This window comes from Mesoplodon densirostris, chromosome 5, assembly GCF_025265405.1.
Source record: "Mesoplodon densirostris isolate mMesDen1 chromosome 5, mMesDen1 primary haplotype, whole genome shotgun sequence".
Classification (NCBI taxonomy): domain Eukaryota; kingdom Metazoa; phylum Chordata; class Mammalia; order Artiodactyla; family Ziphiidae; genus Mesoplodon; species Mesoplodon densirostris.
The window spans coordinates 123719281-123737265 of NC_082665.1; the positions used below are offsets into that span (position 1 = coordinate 123719281).

General features: G+C 46.9%; 1 protein-coding gene across 4 annotated transcripts in view; it reads right to left on the reverse strand.

Moving 5' to 3' along the window:
• The window catches only part of TBC1D5 (TBC1 domain family member 5), a 545992-nt gene that overhangs the window by 9979 nt on the left and 518028 nt on the right, over positions 1-17985 (reverse strand). The window lies entirely within an intron of this gene.

Here is a 17985-nt window from a genome sequence, read left to right on the forward strand (position 1 = left end):
ACAGCATCACTTCAGACAAGCTGGGGAAGGCTTCTGCCAAGTTTCACAGCAACTCTTCCCACCAAGGACGCTCTGCCCAACTAGAGATGGGGCAGGTGCCGGGCACAGCGCGGGGGGCACCGAGCCTGTACACACAGCCTCCCCCAACATCCCACGGATGCGCTCTCACGGTGACAGACGTGTCTTACTCCTCCAGAGGGTCCAGGGCGCCCCTTGCTGACCTAGATGTGGTGAGCAGCGTCTGCGAGGAGGTGTTTCCGCTGGGCTTCCTACACTTCTCAGAGCTCAATGCTGTTACCTGACCCCTCTCGCTAAATAAAGACCAGGTCCTCCCAGGTGACGTACATTAAAGACACCATCTTTAAAAAATGTAAACAGCACGGTATGTTGTCAATTCAACATAATGTTAAAAATAAAAGAACAAGCTCACGGAGTCAGCAACACTTAACCCAGGGTCTTCACAGGAACTGCTTCCCTATGCCCTGCAGGAGGCTTGGCCTCTGCTGGAGAGGCCTTTAGCCAGACCTGATCTGAGGACTCACCAAGCTGAGCTGCCCACCAAGGGCTTCAGCAAGCAGGGGACCTCGGCCTTCCCCACCGCACGCCTGAGGGAGGCACCCAGCCCTGCTGGGGACTGTGGCTTCCGAGGAGGGGATTCTCAGGGGAGCGCAGGAGTGGAAGCCCCCTCCCCAGCGCTACGCAGGAGACTGTGTTGGGGGGGTGGGGAATTGAAACACGTTTTTACAAAGATACCATCCGAGCACCACATTGAGGATCGCTGCAGTAAGCAGGCTCACCCTCCGTTAACACCTGCTTCCTTATTTCCTGGCCCTTAACAATACCCTACTTACGAGGCCTCACAAGCCCCGTTCTCAGTCATTCACTGCACCAAGCTGGCCCAGTCTCTGGGCGGGGCTCCTCTGCTCTGTGCCTGGCCCCTGAGGTCCATGGCGGGAGAGGCGGGGCCGGCATCCTGCCTGCCCCGGGGCCTGGAGGCTCTGTCCCCAGAGCCCTGCCGACCGCTCCCCTCAGGGGTCCACCCTCGGCTCCCCTGCGGCCTCCTTGGAGCACAGCCAAGCGGCCCAGGCCACCCTCTGGTCTCCCCCACCAGCTCTTCTACTGCCTCGACAGTAAGCCCTGTCACACCCGACATTAGCACAGGAGTCTGCTGGCTTGTCTGTGGTCCATTACTGCCCGTAGGGTCTGGTTCAGGACTACACCCCCAGCCCTCAGCAGAATGGCTGGCGCATTTCAGGCGCACGGTAAGTACTGACTGACCGACCAACTGAACAAACATGGAAAAACATCCCTGGAACCTGCACCGCAGAGCACTGCTACCCTCACTACTTGCAAAGAGTAGTTCCAGCGAGGGGCAAGGCGAAGACTGGTGCTATCTACGTGAGTCCAGCCGGTTTATCAGAACCTTCGCTACGAATAAATCTACAGACCATACTGACAAGTCCTCTTACAGAAAGTAGCAGAAAAACAGCAGCCTTAGCTTATTCAGAAAATGTGACTGCAGTTTCTGGCTAATAGAAAGGCCTGCTTCAAAGCAAGAGAGCAAGATGAATGGGAATGGAATAATAGATATAATTAGAGAGCGAATGTTTCTGGTTTCCTTAAAAGCCTGTAACAATTTGTTCTCTCTCAATTAAAAAACAACAACAAAAAACCCACCATAAAATCCACTCAACATGACATTAACGACAACCAACTGCAGAAGACTGACCAGAGACAGTTCTGTAGGTCTTTGCGAGGACTGAGAAGGGTTGCCTTTGTTTTCAGGACTGCTTGGCTTTTTCTTTTCTTTTTTTTTTTTTACCATATAATTTTATTTATTTAAAATTCTGGAAAATTCAAAGTAATTTATGGTTACAGAAAGTAGGACAATGTATGCCTGGGGTCAGTGGATTGGGGAGGAGTGAGAAGAGGAATTACCAAGGAGCACACTTAGGTCTAAGTTCTTGTCCATAAAACATGAACAGAATAGAAGTATACCACTTCCAGGATGGAAATGTAATAAGGCCTATTCATAACTCCTCCATTCTCTCTTGTCCCTTCTAGCTATCTGGAACGCATGACAACTCACTACCCCACCTATAGATGAAAACAAGGACCTGGAGGATAGTGTATCCCTGAATGGCCAAATGAAATAGAGGCTCAACGTTTACCTTGAACATTCCCTCAGACTATTATGTGGGAGGAAAGTCAACTTTAGTCTCCTTTAAGGCACTGAATTATTGTTGGATCTTTTTGTTAGAGTAGCCTAGCCTTATTGTATCAAGTATTTATTGAATTTTAAATTTCAATGACATTTTTTTTTAACTTGAGGAATTCTCTTTCAAATCTTCTAGGCATTTTTTTTTATCAACATCTTTATTGGAGTATAATTGCTTTACAATGGTGTGTTAGCTTCTGCTTTATAACAAAGTGAATCAGTTTTAAGGCAGAGCTCGGGGCCCAGGGCTGCCTGGGCAGTTTGGCAGGGCGGTGGCCCTGCCCCACTGAGCCACTAGGGGGCAGATCCCCAGCTCCGGCCGTGGAGGCGGAGGCAGCAGGGGAGAGCTCCCAGGCCCCGGGAGGAAGCTCAGCTAGCGGATGCAGGGGCACAGGGACAGCTGGAGGAAGCTCGGGGGGTTCTCCCGTCCAAGGAAGTAACAGAGGCCGCACCTGGCAAATCGGGGGCCAGGAAGACAGGCGATCTGTAGAGAGCAACTGTGATAGGTTATGTCCTGCCCTGCAGGACCTTGTCTCCTGTTGCCCCTTGGAGAGTTTGCTGTGGAACATCGCACGGAGCCAAAGGGCTTGGCCAGACTGCCTGGTTCCTGTCTCCAACGTAGTGGTGGGACCCACAGTCGGCAGCAGTAAGGACCACAGGCCTTGGCTGACAGGGCAGTCAGTGGCTCCAGTGGGGACAGAGGCCTAGAAAGATGCGGGAACAGAGCCTTCCTTAGAGGCCGGCAAGGACCCGGAGGGCACTCAGAGGCCCTTCCTCAAGTAACAGAGGGACACGTGAGACAGACCAGAATCCTGACGCCACCCGGGCAGGAATAAGAGACAGAGTGGGGAGACGAACTGTGGGTCTTGGTCCAGACAAGGTGGTTAACTGGTAGGAAATCGAGTTGCCTCTAACTGGCAAGTGTTTAGGCCTCAGACGGCCGTTGGTGGGACTGGAACTTCAGAGCGAGATTTCTGCACACCCGAGTTTAAGTGTATAGATTTACCCTCCCACTGCAGACCTGAGGCCGTACCACATCACACTGGCCGTGCGGGCCGAAAATCCCATGAACCAAGAAGGCCTAGCCACGCTCTCGTGGACGCCCTGCTTTGCTGTGAGCCTCCCATGGCCTGTATACTCCAGAGGGGTAGTGGTGATGCTGGCAGGGCGGGCTGGGGAAGCTGCAGTAACGGAAACCCTGGTCCTTCAGGCCTAAGTGGGGATATGCTCCCTGTTTCTCAAGGCCCCTCCCTTCCTGTGCTCTCCTTTGCTGAGACCCCAGCAGCCACAGCCTAGATCCTCACGGCCGCCGCACTGTCTCTCAGGTCTAAAGAGGTGGCGGGGCTGCTGGGGGGGCAACACCACCCCCACCCTCCAAACCCTCCTCACCGGCGGGTCCCAGAGGTTGCGGTGCGCCCTCCCTCGCCGCCAGCGGTGGTCACGTGACACCGCGGTAGCCCAAGAGCTGTAAGGGAAGCCGGCGGAAGGAGCCTCTGGAAAGCTCCCCATGGGTACTGGCTCCGTCTGTGCCTTTGGGGCCTTTACGCTGCCCACTCGTGCTGCCTGAAAGACTGGCAGGAACCCTGCAGGTCACCTCGCAAGCACCTGGGTGAGGATCACCGCCCAGCGCTGTGGGCGTGGCCGGGAGGCGCCCGGGGCCCCAGCACACAGTGGAGCTGCCATACCTGCTCCCGGGGCCTGCCTCTGGGCTGCTTTGACTTAAGAAAAAAATAAATAACCTCCTGGTGTGTCTATTCTACTGTTTTGGGGGTTAATGTGAGCAGTGGCTGTAATCGTGTCAAAGGACTACAAACTGGGTGGTTTAAAACGAAAGAAATGTATTCTCGTTCCAGAGGTGCTAAGTCAAAGCCAAGGTGCTGGTGGGGCCTCGCTCCCTGCAGGCTGGAGAGAAGTGTTCTTTCCTGCCTCCTCCCGGCTTCGTCTCAACTCGATGACACTTGTCAAGACCCTCTTTCCAAATACGGTCACATTCACGGGTTCCGGGTGAACGTGAATGGGGGGAATACTTCTCGACTCAGTACAGCAGCCACGCTGCCTACCTGTTGTAAGGCCAACTGGCCCGAGGCAGGGGAACGCAATCAGATTCACAGGTTGCATCAGACCCAAACTCTCCGGACCACCCAGTTCCAGAAACTGACCTGGAGACATTCCGGACCACCCAGTTCCAGGAACTGACCTGGGGGCTTTCCACCCGGCCCAGCCTTCCCGCCATTCAAGGGGCGGGACTAGCGGTCCCAAGACTGATGTAACCGGCACCAGATATTGCGACCACCAAATAAGAAATACCCTGCGCCCTCCCAGATTCACCACACCGCTTTCCCTTCTTCCCCTATAAAATCTTGCCCAACCCTCGCCCGGGTGCGACTTCTCTGGCCCCTTTCTCTCGGACCAGTGAACCTCGCCCGGGAGCGCCCCCTAATAAAACTCACTTGAAGCTTTCCTCTGTTTCGCGATGCTGTTTGTTAAGATCCGACCTTACACTTGTCACACAGGATCAAAATCATCCAGTTCCTCTAATGAAAGGGGACCAAGGCCAAGGGCGCACCTGGGAGGACAGGAGCCCAGAGCCTTGGTGTCCTCAGCAGTGCACTCCCACCCAGCAGTTCTCCAGCCTGGCTTTTTTTTTTTTTTTTGCGGTACGCGGGCCTCTCACCGCTGTGGCCTCTGCCGTTGTGGAGCACAGGCTCCGGACGCGCAGGCTCAGCGGCCATGGCTCACGGGCCCAGCCGCTCCGCGGCATGTGGGATCTTCCCGGACCGGGGCACGAACCCGTGTCCCCTGCATCGGCAGGCGGACTCTCAACCCCTGCACCACCAGGGAAGCCCAGCCTGGTTCTTTGGATTGGATCAAAGTTCACCTTTTTGAAGGTGATGAAAACCAGGAGATTCTCCCCTGAAAACCCACATAAAATGTTCACTTAATTTTAAGGCTAAACCTCTCCTGTAATCAACTGAGCTGACTAGCTGTGCAATCCAGGGTACAGAAATCCAAGTCAAAACAAAAGGGCACCTACAGAGGCTGCTAAATGTCCTGAATACAAGAATTTTTATTTACCTCACAAAGTACTGACCGTGAAATCCTTTGCCTAGCCACTTCCACTATAAACTGATTCAAGGCAGCATTTACAACCATTTTAGTAATATATAACGTCTCAGTCACAAATGCACTGCATGTACAAATAGAAAAACATAATGATCTCTTTTCATACCTTATAATATTGAAGGCAGAAATGTGAAATGTTTAGTGCACATTTTTCCTTCTAGTAAGAGGCAGAATAATATAAATGATGATACAAAGGTCCTTTCTTTTTGTTTCTGTGTAGAAGGAAGATTATGTTCTATATAATCTCCTTCTATTTAAGCATTACCTATTACAGATGTTGGGGCACTGAAACTAAAGGGGAAAACCTCAGAAAACTAAGTGCTTCTGTGGAAATTACACAAAAATCTCATCAACATCACAATCCCATGGGGTCTCCATTACTTTTAATGAAATGTCAATGCCGCAAAAATGGGTCTCTCTCTAAGGATAATGGAAATGGCACACGAACTACTTTTTCAATTTCCTAAAATTCTTTTCAAAGATAACAGAAGCCTATATTCGTTAAGAAGGGCAGGAAAAGGGGACAAAAGGAGAACTCACATCTGTCTACAGAGGAGGTGAAACTGGGCGGGTCATTTAACCTCCCTGTACCTGAGGGGTAATAACAGACCCTTCCCCAGAGGATTAGTGTGAAGCATAAATAAACAGCACAGCACCCAGGCCACTGCAGAAGCTCAACACCCGGGAGCTTCCATGTCTACACAGCCACCTTACCTCATCTGACTATCCCAACAACCCTTCTGGATGAGGACCATCATCCTATCATAGAAATGGGAGCCCAGCTGAGAAATGCCAGGTCTGTTATGCGAGGTCCCATGACTGGACAGAGCTAGGATCAGATTCCGTATTGGCTGGACTCCTGAGCCCTCCTGACACACACCATTTATGCATATGGCACTGATGGGGAAGCCGGAGATATGAAAAGGCACAGGATGGAGTCCTGGCAGCGACTCGACTGCCTTGAGATGCCAGTGCCCTTTATCTGGTGGTGGAACTGACCTAAGGGAGGTCAGCCAGCGGCAGGAAGTCACCTTTCACTTCTCCCAGAGAAGTGAACACCAATCACTTCTCCCAGAGCTTTCCGGAGCACTGGAGTGGTCATCCAACAGCCTGGACTTGGATGACCTTGGGCCATGATACTGATGCAGTTGTGTGTCACTAAACCTATCAGTAACACACGGGTGACACCCGTCTTGAAGGTTAGAGGAGATAATCGGAGTGGTCGACGTCTATCATGCTGCCTTGCTATGATTATTATTGCTTAGTATGTTGTTGTTTCTTTCCCCAGTTCCTTAAATACCCAGGTAAGTGGATTCTGCTCCCAGAGTTCTCTCATCTCTGACAGAGATTTAGTCACCCTGACCTCTGACAATAAAGGACGGCCCCACAGGAAATACACAGGCTGTTACAAACCAGAGGGGGCACGTGTATGGTTGCCCTAGGGTCACACGCGTCCAGAGAGTGGTGGCGGTTTAAGAAGTGACCATTAGTCAAGGAGGGGGACAGACCTGTACCTCGTCACTATTGGCTTTGGCCGGACCATTGTTAGCAAAGGGATTTCTGCCCACGGGGGGTGTGCCACAGTTGTCCAGTCTTGGGAGAAGGCAGGTTTACAAGAGACTTGTAGGCGTCAAGTCTTCACCCTTTAACCCGTGGTGTCTATTTCTGGGTGTCCCTGCAATGCCACTCCCCGTCTAGAAGGCCCTTCTACTCTCCTCCTAACACCACACCCTCCTTCTCTTCAAAGCCCACCTTAAGGCTGTTCAAGCGTCAGGCCTTCCCTCCGCAAGCACCCGCTTGATGGACTCTCCTGCTTCATCTTTTATGCTAGCGACTGTCATCCAGAGATGAGGCTTGAAAACTAAAAGTTTTCTGAAACTGCACAGTTCTGCACGGCAAGTCCTGGACTCCAGGTCTTCTGGTTCCAAATGTGGGTGGTGTAGGTTCACGACATCCCTTGACTTGGAACCCACCATCCGTGCCAATGTCTCTGAGGTCACCGGTGCTCCAGGAGGACCGTGCTTGCTTCCTGTGAAGCCACGTGTCCCTTTAGGCGTTTCTAACAAGGCATATTCTCTGTGGCGCTCTGTCTCCCTACTCTGAAGTGTGGTCCACCCTTTCCATACACATTGAGCTCGATTTGAAAAGCGCTCCCCCACTTCACCCTACCCCAACCCACTTCACCCCGAGCCTGTCTCTACATCACAGACCAGGTACTTAGGAAATATTGGCTGAATGGCCAATGCGAGGCTTTCCCGCCAACATTAGGGCTGATTTTTATCTCCTGAGGAATAGATGTAGGTGAGAGATTTCTCAGGTGAAGAATTAAGGGCTACTAAATCCAATCAAGCAAATCCTGGATTGAGAAGTGGGAGGGGCGGGTGAAGGGAAGTACAGTCACTGAAGGTCTCCTGAGAGTCCAGGACTGAGTCCGGGGCTTTGTGCTCAGTATTGTCTTAAAAAGCAAAAAGCAGATCACACAGAAAATACAATCAAGGGTCCTACTTTGCATCCAGCTGCCAGAATGGCTGAAGACCCTAAACTCAGCACCAGGAGAGGAACACTCCATAGGAAAACCCAAGGGAAGACTAGGCAAACAACGTGTATTGCACTGAAGGTTAGTCTTCGGGTCAATAAACAGTTCTCTTAAGTGAGCTGAGTGTGCTCAGCACAGAGTTCCAAATCTGTACTGGTCTCAACCGTTTCTGATTCTTCTCTCAGGATTTCCCTCCCTGCCAGCCAGAGGCTGGCACAGAAGCATGGCTCCTCAAGGTAAAATCTATCCTGTTCACGATATGGCTGCCACCTTCGGGTCAACCAGAAGAGACTCTGCACATACTTTTCAACTTAAAAGGTCTCTAAGCTCCAGTAACAGTTAGACACCTTTGCCAGAATACATATTTCTAAAAATAAAAGCAAAAACACAGCTAGGACCTCACTAATAGGAAATATCCTGGGGTTTCTGTAACCACCGCGTCTCATGTGGGAGCAATGAGATAGAAGTTTGGCTAAGATCATCCTAAAATAACATCATTTAGTCAGACAAGACCCTTTGAATTGGGTGGAAGATGGGTATGTTCTTTGTGAATTGCAGGCCATAAGGTTTTGCCCACCTGAGGACTGGGGACAGTCAAGTGCCACACCTCAGCTGGGAGTGAAACACAGCCATGGCAGTGAACACGAGCCTCCTTACCTCCGCCTCAGGCCCCCCCTCTCCACTCACAAGCTCTTAGCTCAGCATGAGACGCTTGTGGTGGCCAAGAAGTCCTTGAAGGCTTCGAGCTGTTGGTGGCAAGCCTGTTTCTACTGAGGTGGGGGGAAGGTGGGGGACAAGTCTTTTGCTTCCTGGGCCATCGCTGGAGAGGCCGGGGTTAGAGGAGGTGGAAAGGCAGCCTGGTACGAGGTGGGAAGAACAGATGTTGCAGTCAGACACAGTTTAAGAAAGACAAAGGATTTGGGAATGATCTTTAAAAAAGAGAAAGAGAGTGAAAGATATTCAGTTTGGAAAAGCATGTGGGAAAATGGAGAGAGCCATAAAATGGAAAACAAAATGATGCAAGATGAATCGTCCATACTGAGGCCACGTGATCAGGGATGTGTTCTCTGAGCCAGGAAAGGGTAAGGTAGCGTACAGCTGGCTAAGTTTTTCTCAGTAAGTCTAGGGTTGGTGCAAGGAAGATGCTTCCAAGGCTTCTGATAATACAACCCAGGGGAAAATGCCTTCCACGACGAGACAGCAAGGCTGGAAAGAGGCTGAGAACAGCACTGAATGTCGCCAGGGAGCTTGTGAGCTCTCCACCCACAGAGCTCCTGCACGTGTGCCTGCAGTGTGGGGTTACGGATGCATAACAGCACTAGCAATACATTAACTGAATCTTGCCCCGATTGTGTAAGTTCTCTTGCTCCTTTGCTATCTGGAGTCTGTCATGGGCCAGTATCACCAGGTGTCCTGGGGGCTGTTAGAAATGCAGATTTTCAGGCCCCGGCTCAGACCTACTGAGTCAAAAATCTGCATTTTTAACAAGACCCTCAGGTGACGTACATCTTATCCTTCTACAGAGGACTATGCTACCCACAATTAAATGCAGTGTTTCAAATTCTTAAAAGAATTACAAGAAGCTTTTATCACAGTGTGGTTGACAGAGGGAAAGCTGTCTGGTGATCACATTTTCCTTCTGTGTTTCTCAAATGTCATTAGTTAACTACTTGCTGAACATTTCCAAAGACATCAATTGAACGTTGTTTTTATAAACATCAGCAAATCAGATTCATAAAGTCCTTGCAGAGGCAAATAAACTGATTTTCAAAAATGGCCTCCTCTTACAGCTAATTCTTACATAAACATCAGGACAAGTACAAAATCAGTAAGGATGTGTGCCATAAAAGAGCAGATCTGAAGTCCAACTACCGATTCGAGTGTGGCTTCAGCAGGATCATCAGTGGAAGAGAGTCCAAGGCCTGGGATGGGGTCTGGGCTCCTGGCACCAGCGAGATGGCCTGTTGGGCGTCCACATCTTCAACAGTCTAAGATCCTATGGGCTACAGAACTCTAATTTCCCTTAATTCATTGCATTTAACCCTCCCATTGTCTGTGTGAACCACCAATGAAAGGGCAAGCTGCCGGAAAGTAGTGTAAATGCCAAACAGATGAGGGGAAACACCTCCCCTGGGAGCAGGCAGGGTGAGCAGCGGCCCAGCTGCTCACAGATCAGAGCAGTGCAGGCAGCTCACCCACGTGCAATTAAACTACGTGTGAATGATGGCAAACCTAAAAATAGCCTGACTCAGCCACGGAGGTTCCTGCTGTCAATGGTTTTCAGCTCAACTGTCAGGAGTGACTATAGCAACAGAAAAATGAACATGTGAAAAAGTCTTCTAAAGTTGACAGGAAAAGTTTAGATTGAATAAAACACAAATTTTCACTTCCTGTCTCTAAATCTTTGAATTCACGTAGCTCACTTATGTGGAGGTAATGACATGGGAAATTCGGTAGAGGTTTGAGAAGACAAATACTTTTTCAGTGTTGGCTTCCAGAACTATAAGGAAATAACTGCTAACCAGTCAATTTTATTACCTCTTCAATTAAAGGACCATTTAAACAAATGCCTTTATTTAATTTTTAACTGAGATGCTTTTCTCTGTATTTGTTCTGTTATAAAAATAGCCTTGAACTGTACTTGACATTTTAAGATATTATTTCATGTCTGATGATAACATAGGCTGATATGGCATTCTCTTGAAATGAAAGGAATTTAGTGAAAATAATTAACACTAGAAAAGGGTGCAGAGTAGTAACTCCCAGGATGAGTATCTGAGGCCGCTCTCACGGCCCCTCGGGAGCCTCATGCCACGGCGGCCTGCAGACGCGCCACTCGGCTCTGACAAAGCTGCTTTTGCTCAAAGAGCTCACACACCTAATCTGATGACCAGCAGATCCAAAAATCCAGCATCTTTTGGCATGATTTGATGGAGGAATATTCGAGTAGGTTTTGGGAAGTGTGGTACTGTTCCCAGCTCTCCTGCTAACTAGCGGCAGGGCCCTAGATCGGTCACTACTCAGCTCTCCGGTCGTGGGCTGGCTGAGTTTCCCAGGCTCGCCCACCAGAAGGGACAGTTAAGAGTTAAGGGGAAAGAGGGGAGGATTTGTGCTGAAAACCCAACCTGTGCTGGGCTTTAAAAACATACTAGTCTTCGCAACCAACTAGCAAGAGATTGATCTTTGTATCTCCATTTTATATATGGAGACACGATCATAAGGAGGCTGATCTCACGAGTGACAGAGCCTGGTTTCAACCCTGTGTCTGTCTGATGCCCACGAGGCTGTCTCTCCTTCTGAGGTACCACTGTAGCCGCTCTTATAGCTGACTCTTGCCTGCAGTGTAAAGACTGACCCCCAGGTGCTAGTTACACGCACTTAAGGCATCTACAGATTTTCCAAGCACAGAAGACTAGGTCCCTTACAAAGTCCCTCTATACTCTTTCTTTCACTCAGGCCACCACTGTTAATGGTTACTTTCACATTAAATATATTCTGTTGTGCCACCTGCTGTTTTCACTTCATAATATATTATGAACATCTCCTTATGTTAATAAATATTTTAATCTTTATAAAGATTGCATTACTATATTATAATCAATCACTTAGTCATGGATTTTTCACTTGTGCCTATTTTTGAACTACTTTAATAATTAGGAAAAACAGGACTTCCGGGGAAGATGGCGGAAGAGTAAGACGCGGAGATCACCTTCCTCCCCACAGATACACCAGAAATACATCTACACGTGGAACAACTCCTACAGAACGCCTACTGAACGCTGGCAGAAGACCTCAGACCTCCCCAAAGGCAAGAAACTCCCCACGTACCTGGGTAGGGCAAAAGAAAAAAGAATAAAGAGACAAAAGGATAGGGACGGGACCTGCACCAGTGGGAGGGAGCCATGAAGGAGGAAAGGCTTCCACACACTAGAAGCCCCTTGGCGGGCGGAGACTGCGGGTGGCGGAGGGGGAAAGCTTCCGAGTTGCGAAGGAGAGCGCAGCAACAGGAGTGTAGAGGGCAAAGCGGAGGGATTCCCGCACAGAGGAGCGGTGCCGACCAGCACTCACCAGCCCAAGAGGCTTGTCTGCTCACCCACCGGGGCAGGCGGGGCTGGGAGGTGAGGCTCGGGCTTCGGTCGGAGCGCAGGGAGAGGACTGGGGTTGGCGGCGTGAACACAGCCTGAAGGGGGCTAGTGCGCCACGGCTGGCCGGGAGGGAGTCCGGGAAAAAGTCTCGACCTGACGAAAACGCAAGAGACTTTTTCTTACCTCTTTGTTTCTTGGTGCGGGAGGAGAGGGGATTAAGAGCGCTGCTTAAAGGAGCTCCAGAGACGGTCGCGAGACGCGGTTGAAAGCGCGGACCCCAGAGGTGGGTGTGTGACGCCGGGGCTGCTGCTGCCGCCACCAAGAGGCCTGTGTGCGAGCGCAGGTCACTCCCCACGGGTCCCTTCCGGGGAGCCTGTGCAGCCCGCCACTGCCAGGGTCCCGGGATGAAGGGACGGCTTTCCCGGAAGAACGCACGGCGCGCCTCGGGCTGGTGCAACGTCACGCTGGCGTCTGACGCCGCAGGCTCGCCCCGCCTCCATGCCCCTCCCTCCCCCGGGCCTAAGTGAGCCAGAGTCCCCGAAGTGGCTGCTCCTTTAACCCTGTCCTGTCTGAGCGAAGAACAGACGCCCTCCGGCTACCTACACGCAGAGGCGGGGCCAAATCCAAAGCTGAGACCCGGGAGCTGTGAGAACAAAGAAGAGAAAGGGAAATCTCTCCCAGGAGCCTCAGAAGCAGTGGCTTAAAGCTCCACAATCAACTTGATGTACGCTGCATCTGTGGAATACCTGAATAGACAACAAATCATCCCAAATTGAGGAGGTGGACTTTGAGAGCAAGATTTATGATTTTTTCCCCTTTTCCTCTTTTTGTGAGTGTGTATGTGTATGCTTCTGTGTGAGATTTTGTCTGTATAGCTTTGCTTCCACCATTTGTCCTAGGGTTCTATCTGTCCGTTTTTTTTCTTAATAATTATTTTTTATTTTAATAACTATTATATTTTATAATACTTTATTTTATTTTACTTTATCTCCTTTCTTTTTTCCTTCCTTCCCTCCTTCCTCCCTCCCTCCTTTCTTTCTCTTTCTTTCTTTCTTTCTTCTTCCTTCCTTCCTTCCTTCTTCTTCTTCTCCTTCTCCTTCTTCTGCTTCTACTTCTTCTACCACTAATTCTTTCTTTCTACTTTTTCTCCTTTTTATTCTGAGCCGTGTGTATGAAAGGCTCTTGGTGCTGCAGCCAGGAGTCAGTGCTGTGCCTCTGAGGTGGGAGAGCCACCTTTAGGACACTGGTACACAAGAGACCTCCCAGCTCCACATAATATCAAACGGCGAAAATCTTCAGGAGATCTCCATCTCAACACCAGCACCCAGCTTCACTCAACGACCAAGCAAGCTATAGTGTTGGACACCCTATGCCAAACAACTAGCAAGACAGGAACACAACCCCACCCATTAGCACAGAGGCTGCCTAAAATCATAATAAGTCCACAGACACCCCAAAACACACCAACAGACGTGGACCTGCCCACCAGAAAGACAAGATCCAGCCTCATCCACCACAACACAGGCACTAGTCCCCTCCACCAGGAAGCCTACACAACCCACTGAACCAACCTTAGCCACTGGGGACAAACACCAAAAACAACGGGAACTATGAACCTGCAGCCTGCAAAAAGGAGACCCCAAACCCACCAGACCTAACAAATGAAGAGGAAATAGGCAGTCTACCGGAAAAAGAATTCAGAATGATAGTAAAGATGATCCAAAATCTTGGAAATAGAATAGAAAAAATGCAAGAAACATTTAACAAGGACCTAGAAGAACTAAAGATGAAACAAGCAATGATGAACAACACAATAAATTAAATTAAAAATACTCTAGATGGGATCAATAGCAGAATAACTGAGGCAGAAGAACGGAGAAGTGACGTGGAAGATAAAATAGTGGAAATAACTACTGCAGAGCAGAAGAAAGAAAAAAGAATGAAAAGAACTGAGGACAGTCTCAGAGACCTCTGGGACAACATTAAATGCACCAACATGCAAATTATAGGGGTTCGAGAAGAAGAAGAGAAAAAGAAGGACTGAGAAAATATTTGAAGAGATTATAGTTGAAAACTTCCCTAATATGGGAAAGGAAATAGTCAAGTCTAGGAGGCACAGAGAGTCCCATACAGGATAAATCCAAGGAGAAATACGCCAAGACACATATTAATCAAACTGTCAAAAGCTAACTACAAAGAAAACATATTAAAAGCAGCAAGGGAAAAACAACAAATAACACACAAGGGAATCCCCATAAGGTTAACAGCTGATCTTTCAGCAGAAACTCTGCAAGCCAGAAGGGACTGGCAGGACATATTTAAAGTGATGAAGGAGAAAAACCTACAACCAAGATTACTCTGCCCAGCAAGGATCTCTTTCAGATTTGATGGAGAAATTAAAACGTTTACAGACAAGCAAAAGCTGAGAGAGTTCAGCACCACCAAACCAGCTTTACAACAAATGCTAAAGGAACTTCTCTAGGCAAGAAACACAGCAGAAGGAAAAGACCTACAATAACGAACCTGAAACAATTAAGAAAATGGGAATAGGAACATACATATCGATAATTACCTTAAATGTAAATGGGCTAAATGCTCCCATCAAAAGACAAGGATTGGCTGAATGGATACAAAAACAAGACCCATATATATGCTGTCTACAAGAGACCCACTTCAGACCTAGAGACACATACAGACTGAAAGTAAGGGGGTGGAAAAAGATATTCCATGCAAATGGAAACCAAAAGAAAGCTGGAGTAGCAATTCTCATATCAGACAAAATAGACTTTAAAATAAAGACTATTACAAGAGACAAAGAAGGACACTACATAATGATCAAGGGATCGATCCAGGAAGAAGATATAACAATTGTAAATATTTATGCACCCAACATAGGAGCACCTCAATACATAAGGCAACTACCAACAGCCATAAAAGGGGAAATCGACAGTAACACATTCATAGTAGGGGACTTTAACAGCCCACTTTCACCAATGGACAGATCATCCAAAATGAAAATAAATAAGGAAACACAAACTTTAAATGATACATTAAACAAGATGGACTTAATTGATATTTATAGGACATTCCATCCAAAAACAACAGAATACACATTTTTCTCAAGTGCTCATGGAACATTCTCCAGGATAGATCATATCTTGGGTCACAAATTAAGCCTTGGTAAATTTAAGACAACTGAAATTGTATCATGTATCTTTTCCGACAATAATGCTATGAGACTAGATATCAATTACAGGAAAAGATCTGTAAAAAATACAAACACATGGAGGCTAAACAATACACTACTTAATAACGAAGTGATCACTGAAGAAATCAAAGAGAAAATCAAAAAATACCTAGAAACAAATGACAATGGAGACACGACGACCCAAAACCTATGGGATGCAGCAAAAGCAGTTCTAAGAGGGAAGTTTATAGCAATACAATCCCACCTTAAGAAACAGGAAACATCTCGAATAAACAACCTGACCTTGCACCTAAAGCAATTAGAGAAAGAAGAACAAGAAAACCCCAAAGTTAGCAGAAGGAAAGAAATCATAAAAATCAGATCAGAAATAAATGAAAAAGAAATGAAGGAAACGATAGCAAAGATCAATAAAACTAAAAGCTGGTTCTTTGAGAAGATAAACAAAATTGATAAACCATTAGCCAGACTCATCAAGAAAAAAAGGGAGAAGACTCAAATCAATAGAATTACAAATGAAAAAGGAGAAGTGACAACTGACACTGCAGAAATACAAAAGATCATGAGAGATTACTACAAGCAACTCTATGCCAATAAAATGGACAACCTGGAAGAAATGGACAAATTCTTAGAAATGCACAACCTGCCAAGACTGACTCAGGAAGAAATAGAAAATATGAACAGACCAATCACAAGTAATGAATTGAAACTGTGATTAAAAATCTTCCAACAAACAAAAGCCCAGGACCAGATGGCTTCACAGGTGATTTCTATCAAACATTTAGAGAAGAGCTAACACCTATCCTTCTCAAACTCTTCCAAAATATAGCAGAGGAAGGAACACTCCCAAACTCATTCTACGTGGCCACCATCACCTTGATACCAAAACCAGACAAGGATGTCACAAAGAAAGAAAACTACAGGCCAATATCACTGATGAACATAGATGCAAAAATCCTCAACAAAGTACTAGCAAACAGAATCCAACAGCACTTTCAAAGGGTCATACACCATGATCAAGTGGGGTTTATTCCAGGAATGCAAGGATTCTTCAATATATGCAAATCAATCAATGTGATACTCATATTAACAAAGTGAAGGAGAAAAACCATATGATCATCTCAATAGATGCAGAGAAAGCTTGCGACAAAATTCAACACCCATTTATGATAAAAACCCTGCAGAAAGTAGGCATAGAGGGAACTTTCCTCAACATGATAAAGGCCATATATGAAAAACCCACAGCCAACATCGTCCTCAATGGTGAAAAACTGAAAGCATTTCCACTAAGATCAGGAACAAGACAAGGTTGCCCACTCTCACCACTCTTATTCAACATAGTTTTGGAAGTTTTAGCCACAGCAATCAGAGAAGAGAAGGAAATTAAAGGAATCCAAATCAGGAAAGAAGAAGTAAAGCTGTCACTGTTTGCAGATGACATGATACTATACATAGAGAATCCTAAAGATGCTACCAGAAAACTACTAGAGCTAATCAATGAATTTGGTAAAGTAGCAGGATACAAAATTAATGCACAGAAATCTCTGGCATTCCTATATACTAATGATGAAAAATCTGAAAGTGAAATCAGGAAAACACTCCCATTTACCATTGCAAGAAAAATAATAAAATGTCTAGGAATAAACCTACCTAAGGAGACAAGAGACCTGTATGCAGAAAGTTATAAGACACTGATGAAAGAAATTAAAGATGATACCAATAGATGGAGAGATGTACCATGTTCTTGGATTGGAAGAATCAACATTGTGAAAATGACTCTACTACCCAAAGCAATCTACAGATTCAATGCAATCCCTATCAAACTACCACTGGCATTTTTCACAGAACTAGAACAAAAAATTTCACAATTTGTATGGAAACACAAAAGACCCAGAATAGCCAAAGCAATCTTGAGAACGAAAAACGGAGCTGGAGGAATCGGGCTCCCTGACCTCAGACTATACTACAAAGCTACAGTAATCAAGACAGTATGGTACTGGCACAAAAACAGAAAGATAGATCAATGGAACAGGATAGAAAGCCCAGAGATAAACCCATGCACATATGGTCACCTTATCTTCGATAAAGGAGGCAGGAATGTACAGTGGAGAAAGGACAGCCTCTTCAATAAGTGGTGCTGGGAAAACTGGACAGGGACATGTAAAAGTATGAGATTAGATCACTCCCTAACACCATACACAAAAATAAGCTCATAATGGATTCAAGACCTAAATGTAAGGCCAGACACTATCAAACTCTTAGAGGAAAACATAGGTAGAACACTCTATGACATAAATCACAGCAAGATCCTTTTTGACCCACCTCCTAGAGAAATGGAAATAAAGACAAAAATAAACACATGGGACCTAATGAAACTTCAAAGCTTTTGCACAGCAAAGGAAACCATAAACAAGACCAAAAGCCAACCCTCAGAATGGCAGAAAATATTTGCAAATGAAGCAACCGACAAAGGATTAATCTCCAAAATTTATAAGCAGCTCATGCAGCTCAATAACAAAAAAACAAACAACCCAATCCAAAAATGGGCAGAAGATGTAAATAGACATTTCTCCACAGAAGATATACAGACTGCCAACAAACACATGAAAGACTGCTCAACATCTTTAATCATTAGAGAAATGCAAATCAAAACTACAATGAGATATCATCTCACACCAGTCAGAATGGCCATCATCACAAAATCTAGAAACAATAAATGCTGGAGAGGGTGTGGAGAAAAGGGAACACTCTTGCACTGCTGGTGGGAATGTGAATTGGTACAGCCACTATGGAGAACAGTATGGATGTTCCTTAAAAA